This window comes from Propithecus coquereli, unplaced genomic scaffold (genome assembly GCF_000956105.1).
Source record: "Propithecus coquereli isolate 6110/MARCELLA unplaced genomic scaffold, Pcoq_1.0 Scaffold44, whole genome shotgun sequence".
In the NCBI taxonomy this organism is placed as follows: Eukaryota; Metazoa; Chordata; class Mammalia; order Primates; family Indriidae; genus Propithecus; species Propithecus coquereli.
The window spans coordinates 12950096-12968112 of NW_012150174.1; positions in this window are offsets into that span (position 1 = coordinate 12950096).

Sequence of the window (18017 nt, forward strand, 5' to 3'; positions counted from 1 at the left end):
ATTCACTTCAAGGGGAGGAAAACACAAAAACTGTACCTAGGGATGTCACTGAAAGCTTAATGGCATTGTCCTCACTTAATTTCTAATTATTTTTCTTTAAAATGGTTTCAGAAGCTTTTCTATAATTATCTTCTTCTGTTATCCCAGAAGGAATAAAAGAATGGGAAGATAGTTCAGTTTTGTATGTGCTGCATTTGAGATGCCTGGGAGCACCTGGAGCTTGGGAAAAAGGTCTTTGCTGGGAAAAAAGAGTTGGGAGTTGTCAGCAATTAAAGCTTAGGAAATGGATGGAGTGACTCAGAGTGTATATGTAGAGGGAAGGAAGGCTGAGGTCACGCATTAGGGGACAGACAGGATACAGAACCTATGAAGGCAACTGAGAAGTTGTCTTTAAGAGAGGAAAGGGAACCTGCAAAATTCATCATGGTACCTAGCACAGTGCCTTCTTTGTACATAGGAGGCACTCAATAATTATCAAATAAATTTAGCAAGCATATTTCTTCTCCCTTCAAAGCACTGTGTTAGTATTGAGAATACAGGGATGACCCCTCAAAGGCCCAACAGACCAGTTGGAGGGACAGATCATAAACAAGTAAAACATAGTAAGACAGGTACTTTGAAAGCGGTTACACATGAGGCATCCTGGAGTACCAAGAAAGAAGGTCAGTGTGGAACTTCTCAGAAGAAATAATACTAGGGATGAATCTTGAAGAATCAATAGGAATTCATCAAGCATGAGGGAGAGAAATCAGTTGGGAGGGCATTCCAGGCGGCAAGATCTGTAGGTACAAATGCACTGAATTAAGAAACAGTATGAAATGGGTTGAGAAATTGCAAGTAAGTAATTTGGTACAGCTGGGATTTACCATAGGAGGAAAAAGTGAAGGAAATGAAGCAGGAAAGCCAGGCAAGATCAGGTTACAAAGGGCCCTGTAAGACATGATAAAGTGTTTGGATTTTATCCTGAAGACTAGGGGAAGCCACTGAAGGATTTTTAAATGGAGAGAAAAGGGATCAGATTTACATTTCAGAAAGATCATTCTTGCATCATTCTGGAAGTTGGGTTAGAGGGGCAAGACTAGAAGCCAGGAAACCAAATAGGAGGCTAGTTAAGGAATCCAACGGGAGTTGTTGGAAAGCAGATGAGGCCAAAGCTGGGGAGAATGGAGATAAACTGACAAATCAGATAGCTATAGAAAAGGTAGACTAGACCAGACGTTGTGTGTGGTTATATGAGATGGGGGAAGAAGTTAAGAGTCAAGGATAGGCCGGGCATGGTAGCTCATGCCTGTAATCCTAGCACTTTGGGAGGTTGAGGTGGGAGGATCACTTAAGGCCTGGAGTTTGGGACCAGCCTGAGCAAGAATGAAACTTCATCTCTATTAAAAAAAAAAAAAAATAGAAAAATCAGCTGGGTGCGGTGGCATATACCTATAGTTCCAGCTACTTGGGAGGCTGAGGCAGGAGGATCACTCAAGCCCAGGAGTTTGAGGTTGCAGTAAGCTATGATGATGCCACTGTACTCTAGCCTGGGAGACAGGGCAAGACCCTATTTCAAAAAAAAAAGAGTCAGGCGGGGCGTAGTGGCTCACACCTGTAATTCTAGCACTGTGGGTGGCCGAGGCGGGTGGATTGTTCTGAGCTCAGGAGTTCGAGACCAGCCTGAGCAAGAGTGAGACCCGTCTCTACTAAAAATAGAAAGAAATTAATTGGACAGCTAAAAATATATATAGAAAAAATTATCCAGGCATGGTGGCGCATGCCTGTAGTCCCAGCTACTCAGGAGGCTGAGACAGTAGGATTGCTTGAGTCCAGGAGTTTGAGGTTGCTGTGAGCTAGGCTGACGCCACGGCACTCGCCCCAGGCAAGAAAGTGAGACTCTGTCTGAAAAAAAAAAAAAAAAAAAGAGTCAAAGATAATACTAGGTAGAGAAATTTCATTCACAGAGAATGAGTATAGCAGAGGAGAAGTAGATCTGGGATTACTGTGATGAACTTTGTTGTAGACATATTCAAGTTAAGGAGCTGTCTTGATAACAGTTTTTCTGAAGCTCAGAGGATATATGTAAGCTAGCAATTCAGACTTGAAAGTTATACACACATACATGGGAACTGAAGCAATTGGTTTAGATGAGATTTCCCAGACAGAAAATACAGAGTAAGAGAAAAAGAAAGCCTAGGATAGAGCCAACCTACAAAGGCCAGACAGAGAGAGAAAGAGGAGCCCTCTTAAGAGGATGTAAAGGAGGACTACAAATAGTACATTGGTGTCTCAAACTCTAGGGGAAGAGAGTGTCAAAAATATCAATTTGTGTCTATCTCCCCCAGTAGATTGTGAGTTCTTGGGAGCATACATTAGTTAATTTTTGTGTTCTCAGAACCTAATGTTGGCCAGACTCCAGAATAGTGGTTTAATGAATATCTTTGGCCACTGCACTTGGAAATTAGAAAATTCACTGTTGACCTCTGATAGAGCTGTCTCTTGAGAGGGGCAAAAGCAGAAACCATAAAGACGACTCAAGAAGTTTGATGACAATAAAAAGGGGAGACAGGGCAAAGACACATCAGCAACTTGAAAGAGAGACACATTATAAAAGTGAATTTTGAAGATTAATGTATTCATTTCATAATAAGCACTTTTGCCAGGCCTTAGTTGTAGAAACAGAACTGAAGGGTATGTGTAAGTTGATGGAAAAATACAAAATCTTAGGTTGAGGGCAAGGGGGCATGGAGGTTTTTCCTCATTCTTCATTGTAGCTTCCATAGCACTTCCACCTTTACGTAAAGCCGTTTCTCTTTTGGAACGCAAGACATTGGCTGTACCACCTCATCCTGATGGTCTTGGCCTTTGCTGCTAAGGGATAAGAAGTCTAGAGTACCTGCTGGTCCACCCCACAGGAAGCCAATTGTCAAGCTTGCAGTTTGATTATGTCTGTCATTGAGGAGAAAGCATGTACAGTATGTAACCCAGAGCTAGTCACAAAACGAATCATTAAACTTAGTCAACTGGAGGTGTAACAGGATAGATTAGAACAGACAGACAGAATGTGATGAATTGAAAACATGACTGAGAACTCCACGTGGAGTTAGCAGAGACTGAAGCAAATACAGGAAGGTCAAAAACCTCTCTGGAGGAGTTTTGCAGACACAGAACCCAATCCGCCTCCATTTTTATAACAGGCTGGACCATTCATGCTGAGCTGATGGGAGTTGGGGGTAAGGGAAGACAGCTCCTAGTCACTCACACATTCAGTGAAGTCTTAGGCCCAGTGATGTCTTACCATCCCAAGACCTGCTATCATCCTATCCATGTGTTTGCTGCATCTATGTAGATGTCCCATCCAAGACTGTCCCCACAGTTCTATATTGTCCTCACCTCCAGTAACCCATTGAACCAGCCCAGTCTGTTTACAGCTTCTTGTCTCTGGCTTCCTCACCCCCTTAAACACAGATATCAAACCTCTAACCTCTTGAAACTCCAGCCCTTTGGACCCTCTCTTTTATCCCCGTGTGTACCATGCCTTTCTTCCTTTCCAACCCAGCCTGAATGTCATGATCCAACACCACCATTCTCATGCCAGCCTTGTCTTTCTCTTCCACCCATCTGCTAATCACCAGATTTTTTCTATTCCTGAGCCCTCATCACTGAGTACTCCTAGAAAAAAAAACATCACAGAGCCATTGGGATTGGTACCAACAGAGCTGGTACACAACTCAACAAATTTGTGTGGGCCAATCCTGTTACTTCATTTACTCCTGCAAACTTTCTCCACTTTTCTTAAACCCTCTACATCACCTTCACCTCTTGCTATCAGCACTTAACCTCATTGCCTACTTCTTAAAAAAAAAAATGGAGGCTTTAAGTATAGTCTCCTCAATTCCTTATCCTCTTGACCCTTATCTGCACCCAGGAACTAGACAATTAACTGAAAGTGTATTTACTAAAGACAACTCACCCAATGACCAAGATACCCAAAGGCCAACTCGCCAAATTTTCTAAATTTACCAACTTAAAAATATTTGCTTCTGGAAACCAAAATCTAATTTGGTAAATTATCAATTCACCAAAAATTTGTTTCTATTAGTGATTTATAAAGTTTATAGCAATTGTGTTGCATGGAAAGGTTTAATAACTTTGTGGATGTCTTTCTTCAAAGTTTTCAATTGGTTTCAGTTGACTTTGTGTAGTTTTAGTTTTACCAAAGTCTATTCATTAGATTGATTATGCAGCAGATTTCAAACTCAATTGTGTCAGTTTTGTGCGCGACACACATTTCATACACTTAGGATTCAGATGCCCAAAAAAAATAAGTAATGCTCATTTTATCAAGCTGATAAACAAGTCTATTAATTAAAAACAGTTAAAATGAGCACTTTCTAACTCACTCCATGAGGCAAGTATTACCCTGATACTAAAACCAGACAAACATATAAGAAGAAAACAAAAATACAGATCAATACCTCTTGTGAATGAATATACATGCAAAATTTCTCAACAAAATACCAGCAAACCAAATCTAACAGCATATAAAAGGAATTATACACCATGCTAAATGGGGTTTATCCCAGGAATGCAAGGTTAGTTTACCATCCAAAAATCAATTACTATAATACACCATATGATACCAATAGAATAAAAAAATGAAACCACGTGAACATCTTGGTACACACAGAAAAAGCATTTGAGAAAATTGGACAACTTTTCATCATAAAATAATAAACCAGAAATAAAGGGAACTTTCTAAACCTAAGACAAGGCATGTAAGAAAAACCACACCTAACATCATACTTAATATTAAAAGACTGGATGATTTCCCCCTAAAATCAGGAACAACATAAGGATTTCCACTCTTGCCACTCCTATTCAATGTCCTACTAGAGGTTCTACCAGGGCAACTAGGCAAGAAAAATTATTTATTTATTGACATTTACTAAGACATTTATATTGGACAGGAAGAAGTAAAACTATCTCTGTTCACAGATGACATGGTCTTATATGTACAAAATCCTAAGGAATCCACACCTCCCCACCAAAAAAAACCCTATTAGAATTAATAAATAAGTTCAGCAAGGTTACAGGATGCAAGAGGGGTATGCAAAAATCAATTGTATTTCTACACAGTAGCAAGAAACAACCCAAAAAGAAATTAACAAAACAATTCTATTTACAATAGCATGAAACAGAATAAAATGCTTAGGAATAAACTTAACAAAAGAAGAACAAGATTCATACGCTGGAAACTACAAAACATTGTTGAGTGAATTTTTAAAAGGCCTAAATAAATGGAAAGACATCACATGTTCACAGATTAGAAGATTTAACATTATTAAGATGCCAAATTGACTTACAGATTCAACACAATCCGTATTAAAATCACAGCTGCCTTTTTTGTAGAAATTGTCAAGCCAATCCTGAAATTCATATGGAAATTTGAGGAACAGAATAGCCAAAATATGACATTTTGGACTGAATGATTCTAAAAAAAAGAAAAAGAAAAAAAAAAAGAATCGCCAAAATAATCTTGAAAAAGAAGGAAAGAGTTGGAGAATTCACATTTCCTGATGTTGTTTATTTATTTTTTCTGAGACAGTGTCTTGCTCTGTTGCCCAGGCTAGAATGCAGTGGCATCATCATAGCTCACTGCAACTTCAAACACCTGGGCTCAAGCCATCTTCCTGCCTCTGCCTCCTAAAATGCTAAGATTACAGGCATGAGCCACCATGCCCAGGCACTCCCTGATTTTAAAACTTACTATGAAGTAATCAAGACTGTGGTACTGGCATAAGAACAGACATATAGATCAATGGAATAGAACTGAGAGTCCACAAATAAACCCTTACATTTATGTTCAATTCATTTTTGACGAGGATGACAAGAAAATTAAATAGGGAAAGAGAAGTCTTTTCAACAAATGATGCTGGCACAACTAGATATCCATATGCAAAAGAATGAAGTTAGACTCCCTATCTCATAACACATAGAAAAATTAACTAAAATGGATAATTGACCTGAATGTAAGAGTTGAAGTTATTAAAACTCTTAGAAGAAAACACAGCAAGTAAATCTTCTCAACCTTGGACAATAGTTTCTTAGATATGACACCAAAATCACAAGCAACAAAAGAAAAATTAGTTAATTGGACTTCATTACTATTGAAAATGTTGTGCTTCCAAAGAGTGCAATGCGCACCACCCAAAGAATGGACATATTTGAAACTCGGACTTGGGTGGGGGGGCAAGGGCAACATACGTAACCTAAACATCTGTACCCCCATAATATGCTGAAATAAAAAAAAAAAAAAGAAACTTTGCTTCAAAGCACATCATCAAGAATATGAAAAGAAAATTCACAGAATGGGAGAATACATTTGCAACTCACATATCTAATAAGGAACTTGTGTCTAGAATGTATAAAGAATCCTTACAACTTGACAAGAAAAAAACAAATAACCCAATTTAAAAATGGTCAAAGGATTTGAATAGACATTTCTCCAAAGAAACATAGCCAATTTCTAGTTTAACAAGAACTGGGAGTCCCACCAGGTTCTCACGGTGAAGACTGGAGGAAATTTTCTCATGTTTCCAGCAGGGGGACAGAAACTGCCACAAATTTGAAATATGCCCAGAGTTCTCTGCTCTCCTTAAAAAGCCTGCCCTCAAGAAAAACTATTTTACCAGAGATTAACTAACTTGGGTTTTACCAAAGCCTAACAAATGCAGGGGAAGGGAAATACCAAAACTTCATCCCCCTCTAGCTTTCCTGTCTCTCTAAGGTGGGGGAGGGGAGCTGAGGAGCACTTGTGAAGGTCAGCCCAGGGACACAGGCTCACTAAAAGACTGAGCTCTAATCATAAGAATGCTCTCCTCCCCCACCTCTATCTTCTTACCACATCATTAGGCTCCCATGTAACAACAGGCTGTTACAGCTAAAAGAACAGCAAGTTTCACACCCTATTCAAGAAGGAATCTCTAGAAAAACCCAAAGACAAAAACAAGAATACTAGAGGAAAATTTTAGCCTCTGATACTGTTAGAGTAGGAGACTAGGAAACAGGGCTGAGACCAGATACAGGGGCTTGAAGATTGGATGCCAAGTGTTAGAAGTAAATAATCTTCAAGCAGAAGCTAACTAGAGAGGCTGATAACCACAGGCAAAAACCAGCTTCGACCAGCTTGTCAGCTATCTCTGTCACTTTACTTGAACTTTGGCTAATTACAATATCATTTACATTGCAGTTCTAAAATTTCTCTGCCCGAAATTGCCATGACAGTTTTGAAACAACCATATAAAGTATAAAAATGGGAGGGAACTCAATCCTAGGAATTACTATCCAAATTCTTAGTAAAGGCCAACCAAGTCTTGAATATTCTTCCCCTTATTAGTAAGACTTCGAAAGACCAAAAACCACTTCCCCCTAGTGTAGCTGCTCTTTTCGAATCTGCCCATTCTCTTTCTCTGGAGAGTATACTTTCACTTTCAATAAAAAAACTGTTGCTTGCTTGATTTAAGTGGTGCTTCCTGAAATTCTTTTCCTATCACCAAGAACCTGGGGAAAAAACTCCACTCAGAGGCCACTAACAAGACCATAGCTATAGCAAATAGTAAATACAGCCAAAATCCTAGCCAGATAAATGCAAAACCTCACATTAAAACTCTATCTACCTCAGTTCCTTTTACCTCATACTTCATATCCAGTTTCAACAAAAAATTACAAAGTATATGAAAAGACAAAAAACAAAACAAAAAAACCCTACAATCTGAAAATGCAGAGCAAGCATCAGAACTAGACTAAAAAATATGGCACATATTTTGGAATTATCAGACTGGAAACTTAAAATAACTATGATTATATGCTAAGGACTCTAATGGAAAAAGTGAATAGCATACAAGAACAGTGGATAGTGTAAGCAGAGCAACGGAAACACTAAGAAACAATCAAAAGGAAATGTTAGAAATTAAAAACATTGTAATGGAAATAAAGAATGTCTTTGACTGAACACGGCCAAGGGAAGAATCAGTGAGCTTGAAGATATGTCAATAGAAGCTTCCCAAACTGAAAGCAAGGAGAAAAATGAAATGAAAAAGGGCTGAGTGTGATGGCTCGTCCCTGTAATCCCAGCTACTCAAGAGTCTGAGGCGGGAGGATCACTTAAGCCAAAGAGTTCAAGACCATCCTTGGTTACATAGCAAGACCCCCATCTCTAAAACAATTAGCCAGGCATGGTGGTGCATGCCTATAATCCCAGCTACTCAGGAGGCTGAGGTGAGAGGATCACTTGAGCCCAGGAATTTGAGGCTGCCATGAGCTATGATCATGTCACTGTACTCCGGCCTGGGCAACAGAGTGAGAGCCTGTCTCTTAAAAAAAAGAAACAGAAAATCCAATAACTGTGGGACAATAACAAAAGGTATCAAATATATGCAATAGGAACATGAAAGAAGGAGAACGAAAGGGAGAAAGGAACAGAAGAAATATTTGAAGAAGATTTTCTGAAATTAATGACAGACAGCAAGCCACAGATCCAGAAAGCTCAGAGAACAAGTAAGATAAATATTGAAAAAAGTCTATGCCTGGGCATATCAGAAAATCAAAAACTACAGAAAATCAAAAACAAAGAGAAAATCTTGAAATAAGCCACAGAAGAAGATATATAAATGGTCAATAAGCATATAAAAAGATGCTTAACATCATTAGTTATTAGGGAAATGCAAATGAAAACTACAATGAGATACCACTTCACATCCAGCTGGGTAACATCTAAAAGATAACAAGTGTTGACAACGATATGGAGAAATTGGAACCCTCACACACTGCTTGTGGAAGTATACAATGGTGTAGCTGCTTTAGAAATTGTTTGGCAAATTTCCTCAAATAGTTCCTCAAAATGTTAAACAGAGTTATATACCATACCAGCAATTCCACTCCTAGGTATATAACCAAGAGATATGTTCACACAAAAACATATATACAAATGTTCATAGCAGCATTATTTATAATAGCCCAAAAGTGGAAACAATCCAAATGTTCATCAACTGATGAATGGATAAACAAAATGTGGTATATCCAAACAAGGGAATATCACTAAGCCAAGAAGTGAAGTACTGATACATGATACATGCTACAACATGGATGAATACTGAATGAATTACGCTGAGTGAAAAAAGCCAGACTCAAAAGGCCACATATTATATGATTCAATTTATATGAAATGTCCAGAATAGGCAAATTCATAGAGACAGAAAGTAGGTTATTGGTTGCCAGGGGCTAGGGGGAGGAGGGAATAGAGTGACTGCTAATGGGTATGGGGTTTCTTTTTGGGTGATGAAAATATTCTGGAATTTGATTGTAGTGATGGATGCACAACTCCATGAATATACTAAAAACCACTGTGAATTGTACACTTTAAAAGGATGAACTTTATGGTATGTAAACTGTATCTCAATAAAACTGTTACTTAAAAAAATAAAAAATAAAACCAAAGTAAAAACTTAACTACTTAGAAGTAGTAACAACTACATGATCACTAAGGATAAACAGATCCTCCTAAAGTACAGTCTTCCTATCGTGATATGAATGGAACTGGCAGAAATTCTGCAAATATTTTTCAGATGTCACTCTGGTAGGAGACCCATTTATTAATGGCCATCCTGATATCTTGGAAAAACTGTCTTGAAATAATGAGTTTATAATAGAATTCATATTATATTATTAATTTTATCACTTACTGTAGTAACTACTATACTGTTTACCAACCAGTATAGAAATACAGTAGGGCCATATTTTAGCTCACATCTAATACCTATTAAAATTATAAATGTGCAAAAAAGAAAAAAGGCAAACTGTTGGATTAAAAATATTTTGGAAGAGAGAATCTCCCCACATATTGTTTAATCGTTTAAAAAAATTTTGACATTTGAGTCATTGCACAACACTTGCAGAGTAAAATGCACAAGAAATTCCCATTCCCAAAAGTCACAGATCCAAAATAAGGAAAAACTTAGAATACACTGAACTTTGGCCAGCCATAGCAAAATGACTTCAGCGAAACAGCTGCAAGTAAGTTAAAAGTAAAACTAAGCTAAACTAAATTGGTCAACTGATACTTTGTAGAAATCCTCAAAAGTTGTTAAAATCAGCCCAACCATGCAAATTGTAAGCTTTACACATAATTAAAAGAAACAAAATTTTGGTGAATTGACAAAATTGATAAATTCCGGCAAATTGATCACTCCGTGAATTGAAATCCACAGAACTGGCTTTCTTTACTTCCCATCTCAGTGGACGGGAATCCTTCCTCCTCTCCACATTTAATCCCTACACCTGTGTTCTAGATCTCATCGCCTTCTGCTTTCTCTGGCTTTTCCTCTGTGGGAGAGAATTGGGAATTTCCTTTTTCTTTCCTAGAGTCTCTACAGGGAGTTGAAGCCCTTTGGAGCCTGGAACACATCCTAACTCTTGAAAAATCCCAACGCCATCAGTGTTGGACTCCGGCCATTTTTTAAAACTCCTGCTCGCTTCTTCCAGTGCTGAGCTCTACTGAGAAGCTCTAATGGCTTGTGACTTATGAGTGTTCTGAACTGGGTGCTAAGGCTTGGAGCAGTCTGAAACCAAGCGCTGATGATACCCAGTGCCTCCCGCTCACTAAGAAGGAACAGATGAATAACAGCCAGTGAGAATTGTCTGCCTCTCATCCTGTCATTCAGGATCATTGTTCACAAGCCAGACCTTTTGGGTCATTTTTCCTTCCCCATTTGGTCATCCCCACATTGAGCTGCCCTTCATTGCCCCTAGTTAATTGGCCTCCCACTGCTTCCCTGCCTTTTAGCCCTTCCCATCATGGATCCTCAATCTTTCCTGTTCTGAAGCCTCCATTTCATGGTGACAAACTTCTGAATTTTCAGTTCTTTTATACAACTTTGAGCCTCCACTTCCTGTGTAAGAGACTGGCTTCACTTAAGTACTCTACTTCTGCACATTCTTCCACATGTCTGGGGAGGAGAGGGAAAGAATCAGCACTCTCCAGGCTCCCCAAGGCCCGAATAGAGACAACTACTTCTCCATCCCTACCCACCAACCATTGAGAATCATGCCATTTTATTAGACAATCCTCTACCCTCCTCAGGGTTGTCATGAAATAACCTTCCCTCTTTCTCATCAAGGTCTTAGGTGTAGTTGTGCCTGTATCCTTTGTTCTCTCACTAGCATCCTCAACTCCTTGGTCCTTTAGGCCTGTAAGGCCACCAGCCATCATTACCCTTAATAGTGTCTCCACTCCTTTAAAACTTTCCTAAGATTTCTAACATAGTGCCTCCCCTATGCCCATTTTCCACAAAATCCCAACTCCTCTCCAGAGAGAATGAGATCATCAGGTACGATGGCCTCAAACTCCTGCCTTGTCCACTTTCCTCCCCTACTGCCATGTACCCTCACACACATCTGCATCCCCATTCATCTTCTCCTTTAGTCTTGAAGGAAGAGGTACTTCTCTTCCTGGAAAAGAACAATCCCTCCCTGTCATGGTTAATTCTTCAGTCCCTTCTCTGTCCTCTGAGACCTTGTTCTATTCTTTCTGTCAGCTCCTTACCCACAGTATTAAACATGCTCCTGTTGCTTTCTTACAAGCAGCTCTCCCTCAACCCTTCCTCTTCCCCATTCCTTCTGCCTTCTGCCAACCCCATTACTTACCTTGTCTCTCTGTCTCTCTCTCTCTCTCTCCTTCTGCAGGCACAGCATATATGTGCTACAGTGGTGAACAACCAGGTTTACTGCTTAGTGGAGTATATAGACATTTAACACCAGAAAGAATGTAAACTTGCAACTGTGATAACTGCCACAAAGGAGAAGAATCAGGCACTATGACGACCCATAATATTGGAATTTGACCCAGTCAGGGAGGTCAGGCAGAATGTCTGTTATGAAGTGATGATTCAGCTAAGACCCAAAGGTTAAATGAGAGATCACTTAATAGAGGAAAGGACCAAATTATGCCCTGGGCAAAAGGACAGGTGTATGCCAAAGCATTTTTAATAATCAGTCTGAATGGGAGCTGCCATCTTTTTTTTTTTTTTTTTTTGAGACAGAGTCTCACTTTGTTGCCCGGGCTAGAGTGAGTGCCGTGGCGTTAGCCTAGCTCACAGCAACCTCAGACTCCTGGGCTCAAGCGATTCTACTGCCTCAGCCTCCCAAGTAGCTGGGACTACAGGCACACGCCACCATGCCCGGCTAATTTTTTTTTCTATATATTTTTAGCTATCCAATTAATTTCTTTCTATTTTTTTGGTAGAGATGGGGTCTCGCTCTTGCTCAGGCTGGTCTCGAACTCCTGAGCTCAAACAATCCGCCCGCCTCGGCCTCCCAGAGTGCTAGGATTACAGGCGTGAGCCACCACGCCCGGCCAGGAGCTGCCATCTTTTAAGCGACTGTGCCCCCTGCTCCTAAGATTGATCTGGATGGGTACCTGGATCAACCCAGGCCATCCAGAGTCTTTCCCCAGGATTTCTGAATTTGTTGTTATACGGTCTATTTTTTTAAACTAAGTACACATATAATATGGATTTGAACATTAATTTTAAAAATCAATAGGAAGGGGAAGAGACATATCTTCCATACAGAACAATTTCAAATAATATACATCATATGTACTTCCCTAGGAGGCGGAGCTTAATGTCCTCCCTCTCCCCGCCCCCCCTCCCCCCCCGGGAAGTGTGGGACTTAATGATTCACTTCCAAAGAACAGAATATGGAAAGGGAAAAAAAGTAGCTTTACAATGGAGAAACCTGGCAGATACACCTTAACCCAGTGATCAAGGCTGGTATCACCAGTGAAAATTCATGTTGATATCATGTAGCCCTTGATATGGTGAGAAGGCCACTTCACCACTGTGGTATTCTTTCTCTCCAATTTAATCATAAGGAAAACATCAGAGAAATCCAAATTGAGGGACATTTACAAAATGCCTAGCTAGTACTCTTCAAAACTGTCAAGGTCTTAAAAAAAGGAAAGATGGAGAAACTGTTGCCGAGCAGAGGAAAGTAACTAAACGTGATGACTAAACAATTTGGTATCCTGGACTGAATCCTGGGATAGAAAAAGGACATCAGTGAAAAAAACTGGCAAAATCAGAACAAAGTCTAGAGTTTGGTTAATAATAATGTACCAATGTTAGGCAATGTTAATTAGAGGAAACTGAGTGAGGGGTATATGGGATCTCTTACTACTATCTTTGCAACTTTTCTATAAATCTAAAATTATTCCAAATAAAAAGCTGATTTAAAAATCAATAGGAGAAAATGAAGCTGACAAACAAAATAAAATGAAATTAAAAACAGAAACCGGAGACACAGAGAAAGTCTTGACGATATTTGAGATTCTGGTTCCATCTGCTAGTCATGTCCCACGTTTGGATACCTGGGCCAACATATCTACCCTCTTTCCTAAGCTAATTCAAATTTGGTTTACTTCATGTGCAATTAACTTTTGACTCCTACTATCACTGCTGTTTTACCTCCACTTCATCCATATCTCACTGTGACCTGGTATCTTTCCCTTCCTCTCCTTTGATCACTGAGATCATCAGCTACATCCTGATTCCAAAATCCAATGGAGATCTGTCAGACTCATATTACTGTGGTATTTTCACTCTGTTGACAATTCTCATTCTAGTGCTGTTTCTTTCCTTGGCTTCTATGATAATTCATTGGACACTACTCTCTTGTTTAATTCCTACTTTGTTGGCTGCTTCTTCTCAATCTCAATCATGACTCTTCTTTTGTTACCCACCTCTTAAAGGCTACCCTGAAACTCTTCTTGCTACACACTCTCTGTGAGCAACCGCATCCATTCTCATGGTTCCACTTACCACCAATATACTGATGGTTCTGAAAAGTCTACCCTCAGCTCAGCTCTCTTCTGAGTTCCAAATTTTATACTTAACTGCCAATTAGATGTCTTCATTTGGATATCGCACATCCATCTTAAACTCATCATATCCAAAACCAAATGTATCGTCTTACCTTTCTCCCCACAAACCTGCTCCTCCTTGTTTCCCCACCTTCATAAGTAGCATCACTAACGTAGACCCGAGGAACATGGAATCCATCTTACATTCTAACTTCCCAGGCCACCCCCTCACTTCCAGTCAGCCACCAAATGTTGTAGATTTATCTCTGTAACTTCTTTCATATATTACTCCTCTTTTCTAATCCTACTATCACTACCTTAGTTTACACTCTCATTACAAGCTGGGCAATTGAAACTGATTTCTATCTGGTCTCCTTTCATTCCCAGTGTTGCAGCCAAAATGTGGTTGACAACACATAACCTGATCATTTTATTTCTCTTATTAAGTAAACCTTTCAATGGCTCCCCAGAGCCTGGACCTTTTTCATGACACATCATATTCTTCATGATTTGGCCCCATTTATCTTTCCCATTTTCTCCTCCTATACTAGCCGATATGCCCAACACTTCAGCCAAGTCAATCTTCTCAGTAGTATACTGCTGCCTGTATACCACCCTTGGTGGCCAGAGTTATTTTCTTTCATGCCCTTGTGATCTTGAATATGCTGCCATTTATTCTGCCTAAAAGTCCTTTTGCCAACTTTTCCCTCTGCTATGGTTCTACTCATCCTTCAAGATCCAGTTCCAGTGTCATCTTTGTGACACTATTTGCTGGCGTCCCAAACCCAACCTGGATTAGGAATCCCCCTATGTCCACAACCCCATGCTCTCCTTTTATCATACTTTACATTGCTAATTTGCAGGTTTGTTTTCATAGCTTCCTGTGAATTCCTTAGTCACATCTTAATTAACTGTGTATCTTAACTAGAAAGTTGGCACATAGAGGGCATTTAAATGTGTCTTCAATAAATGAAGGAAGCAAGAAAATAAATGAATTTAGGTCCTTCTATTTGAAAAACTTTCTCACTCCCTAAAACCACTGTCCCCTCCTCTGGCTATAGGTCTCTTTCCCTCCCTGTAGTCAGCCTCTTTACAGAATAATCTGTGTTCCAAATCTTCAGTTTCTCACCTTCTACTCACTCGTTTATTACTGAGTGCTGGCTAGCTTCCATCCCTACCACACCACCTACCTGTTGTCCCCAAGTTCTCTACCCCCAACCCCAGCCAAATTCAATGTATACTGTTCAGTCCTTACCTCACTGGCCTCCTCTGTGTCATTCAACCCTGATGACCACTCCCTGTTTCATGTCTTCTTCCTTGGCCTTTCCCTTGACTTCAATGACATTGTTGCCTCCGTTTCTTTCTCTTCCTTCTTTGGCTATATCTTCTCACTTTCCTGCTCCTCCTCTTCTCAACCTTTACATGTTGGAACTTCTCAGGGTTTGCCCTAGACCTTCTTCTCTTTCTAATGTACATGCTCTCCCTGAGCAATCTTATTCACTCTCTTAGAGCCACATGCCACCTGCCACATTTACCATATAAGGCAACCCAGACCTAGGGTGATTCCTCTATTCCCAGTGAGAAAATCCCAAAAGCTTTTTGAACAACCTGAAAATTTGTACCTTTAAGGATGAGAATGAAACAAAAGTTCTGCTTCTATTAGTTGATGGATTTTGTTATACATACATTTAAATTTGTATATCATATAATATTGATTTATAAATGTTTGTTTCCATTCACATAAGTTATTAAACAATTTTATGCATACTCTTAACATGCATCCTCAAAGGCAGTGTCTTTCTCATTGTTGGGGTCACTTTTTCAGCCATCTTACATGTTTTCCCAGAACAGATGACCTTCTCTTCAGTCTAAGTGAAGGGCTTGGGAGAGAACACAGCACAGTTAGAATCCACAGATGATGCAGTCCTTGGAAACTTTATCCCAAGTCACAAGTCCCATTTGCATCACACTAGGGCAATTGGTTTTTGGCATGCATCCTGCAAGAGTGTATTCATGACTTCTAAAAAATCACTTGATGTATTGTTTTTTAAAAATTATATTTTTAATTATTAATTTTTTTACTGAAATATAACACTTATACAGAAAAGGACACAAATCATAAGTGTTCAGCTCAATGAATTGTCACAAAGTGAAACACTCATATAACATCACTCAGGTAAAGAAATAAAACATTTCCAGCATCCCAGAAGCCTCTCCAAAGTACTACTGTATTGCTTTTTAAAGCAATCTTTAAAATGCATATTTAGAGACATCCAACACATGCAGTTGTGAGGTCATACTACCAGGAATAGTTACCAAAGCTGTGTTAAATTTCTTTGACTACAAATTCTGTGCCAAATGACCTCTACAAGCATCCAAAATAGCGTTGTTGAGGGCATTTCAGGTTAATCGGTCTTGCCCAAACGGTAAAAACAGTTGCACTTATTGGCACTTACTCTGTGCCAGGTACATAGTGTTTTACATAAGTTAAATAATTTAATCCTTAGGCCCGCTTTATAGATGAAAAAACTGAGGCAGAGACAGGTTAAGTAACTTTCCCAAAGGCACACAGCTTGTAAATGGCAGAGTCTGGATCCCGAGCCAGGCAGTCTGGCTCCGCAGTCCACAAGCTTAGTCACCATACCATACTGCCCTATCCAGTGGTTTGTTGTTCAAAATAAAGTAAATGAGAGCAAACCCTGTAATATGAGAGACTTTGTAAGGACTCAAATATAAGGTTACTCCCTCTTTCCTGAGGGATGATTTTGGAAAAAACAAAAAAGCAAAAACCTCACCCTATATTCAAGCTTATACAGTATTTGTAGATGACTCCCAAATATTTATGTCCATCCCAGACCGCTCCTCTAAGCTACAGATCTACTACCCAACAGGCACTTTGAAGTCAGCAGCCCCAAATCACAAGTCATCATCTTTCTACACTAACCTCCTGCAACCTCCTCCTGTTCCTTTTGTCTAGCATAGCCAATGTCACCAGCATCCACGCAGCTGCTCAAGACAGAGACTGGGATGTCATCAAGGACCCCAGGCTCTCCTTTGCTCCTGTCTTCTTAAATCACACTCCCTTCTTCTGCTTTAACTGAAACTTGTTCTCTATCCCCAGAAGTTCCTGATTTCTTTGTACCGTATGTACACGTCTTAAGTCCAGAAAACCTTTTGTTCTCACAGCCTACCCACGGTCTTCAGGAAGGAGAGGAATCAAAACTCTTCTAGTTCCTTTAAGACTCTGCTTACTCTTCATCTCTGTCTGATTTCACCTCTCCCCCTTTTCTCTCCCAGGTTGGCTCCTCCAGCCCAGTTCCCTTCTCGCTTTATTTTTCTGGGGAGTATACTCTGAGTTAGAGCACTACCCCGAAATCTCTTCCTTCCAATATCTCCCAATCTCTAGCCTCAAATTTGGAATAAAGAGGAAGTGAGGGAAAGAGAACCCCAGAGGATGAAGGAGGGAAAATGGATAAAGAGCAAGGGATGATGAAAAGTGACTAGCAGGAGCGAATGTGAAGATTAAGATGGAAGAAGGGGATGGCCAAAGAGAAGGGGTAAGGAAAAACGGGATGAGAAGAGAAGGAAGGTGTGAGGAAAAGGGATGAGTAGGAGATGAGGAGAAAGGCACACGGAGAAGCGGTGGGGAGAAAGGGATAAGAGGAACGGCGGGGAAGGAGATGGAGAGAATGGGATGTGGAGAAGAGGCTGGGGAGAGGATGGAGCAGGAGGGGTGGGGAGAAGAGAAAGGGGAGAAAGGGTGGGGAGAAAGGGTGGGGAGAATGGGTGAGAAGAAGGGGATGGGGAGAAAGCGAGAGGAGGATGGAGATAAAGGAAGAGACAGGGCGACTAGGACAGTGAGGGAGGAGAGGGGCCATGGGGATAGGGATGGGAAGACGATGGAAGAGGAGGACGAGGAGGAGGTGAACAGTAGGGAACAGCAGGGAAAGAGGGTGCAAGAGAACTGGATCGGAGGGGAGGCGGAGAGAAGTGAGCAGGAGAAGTGAAGAGAACCGGGACGTGGGGACGCCGCGGCGCTGGGCCGGATCCGGAGCTGGGGACTGGGGCCGGGAAGTCGAGGGGCGGAGGGAGCACGGGCGGCGGGGGGCGGCGGCGC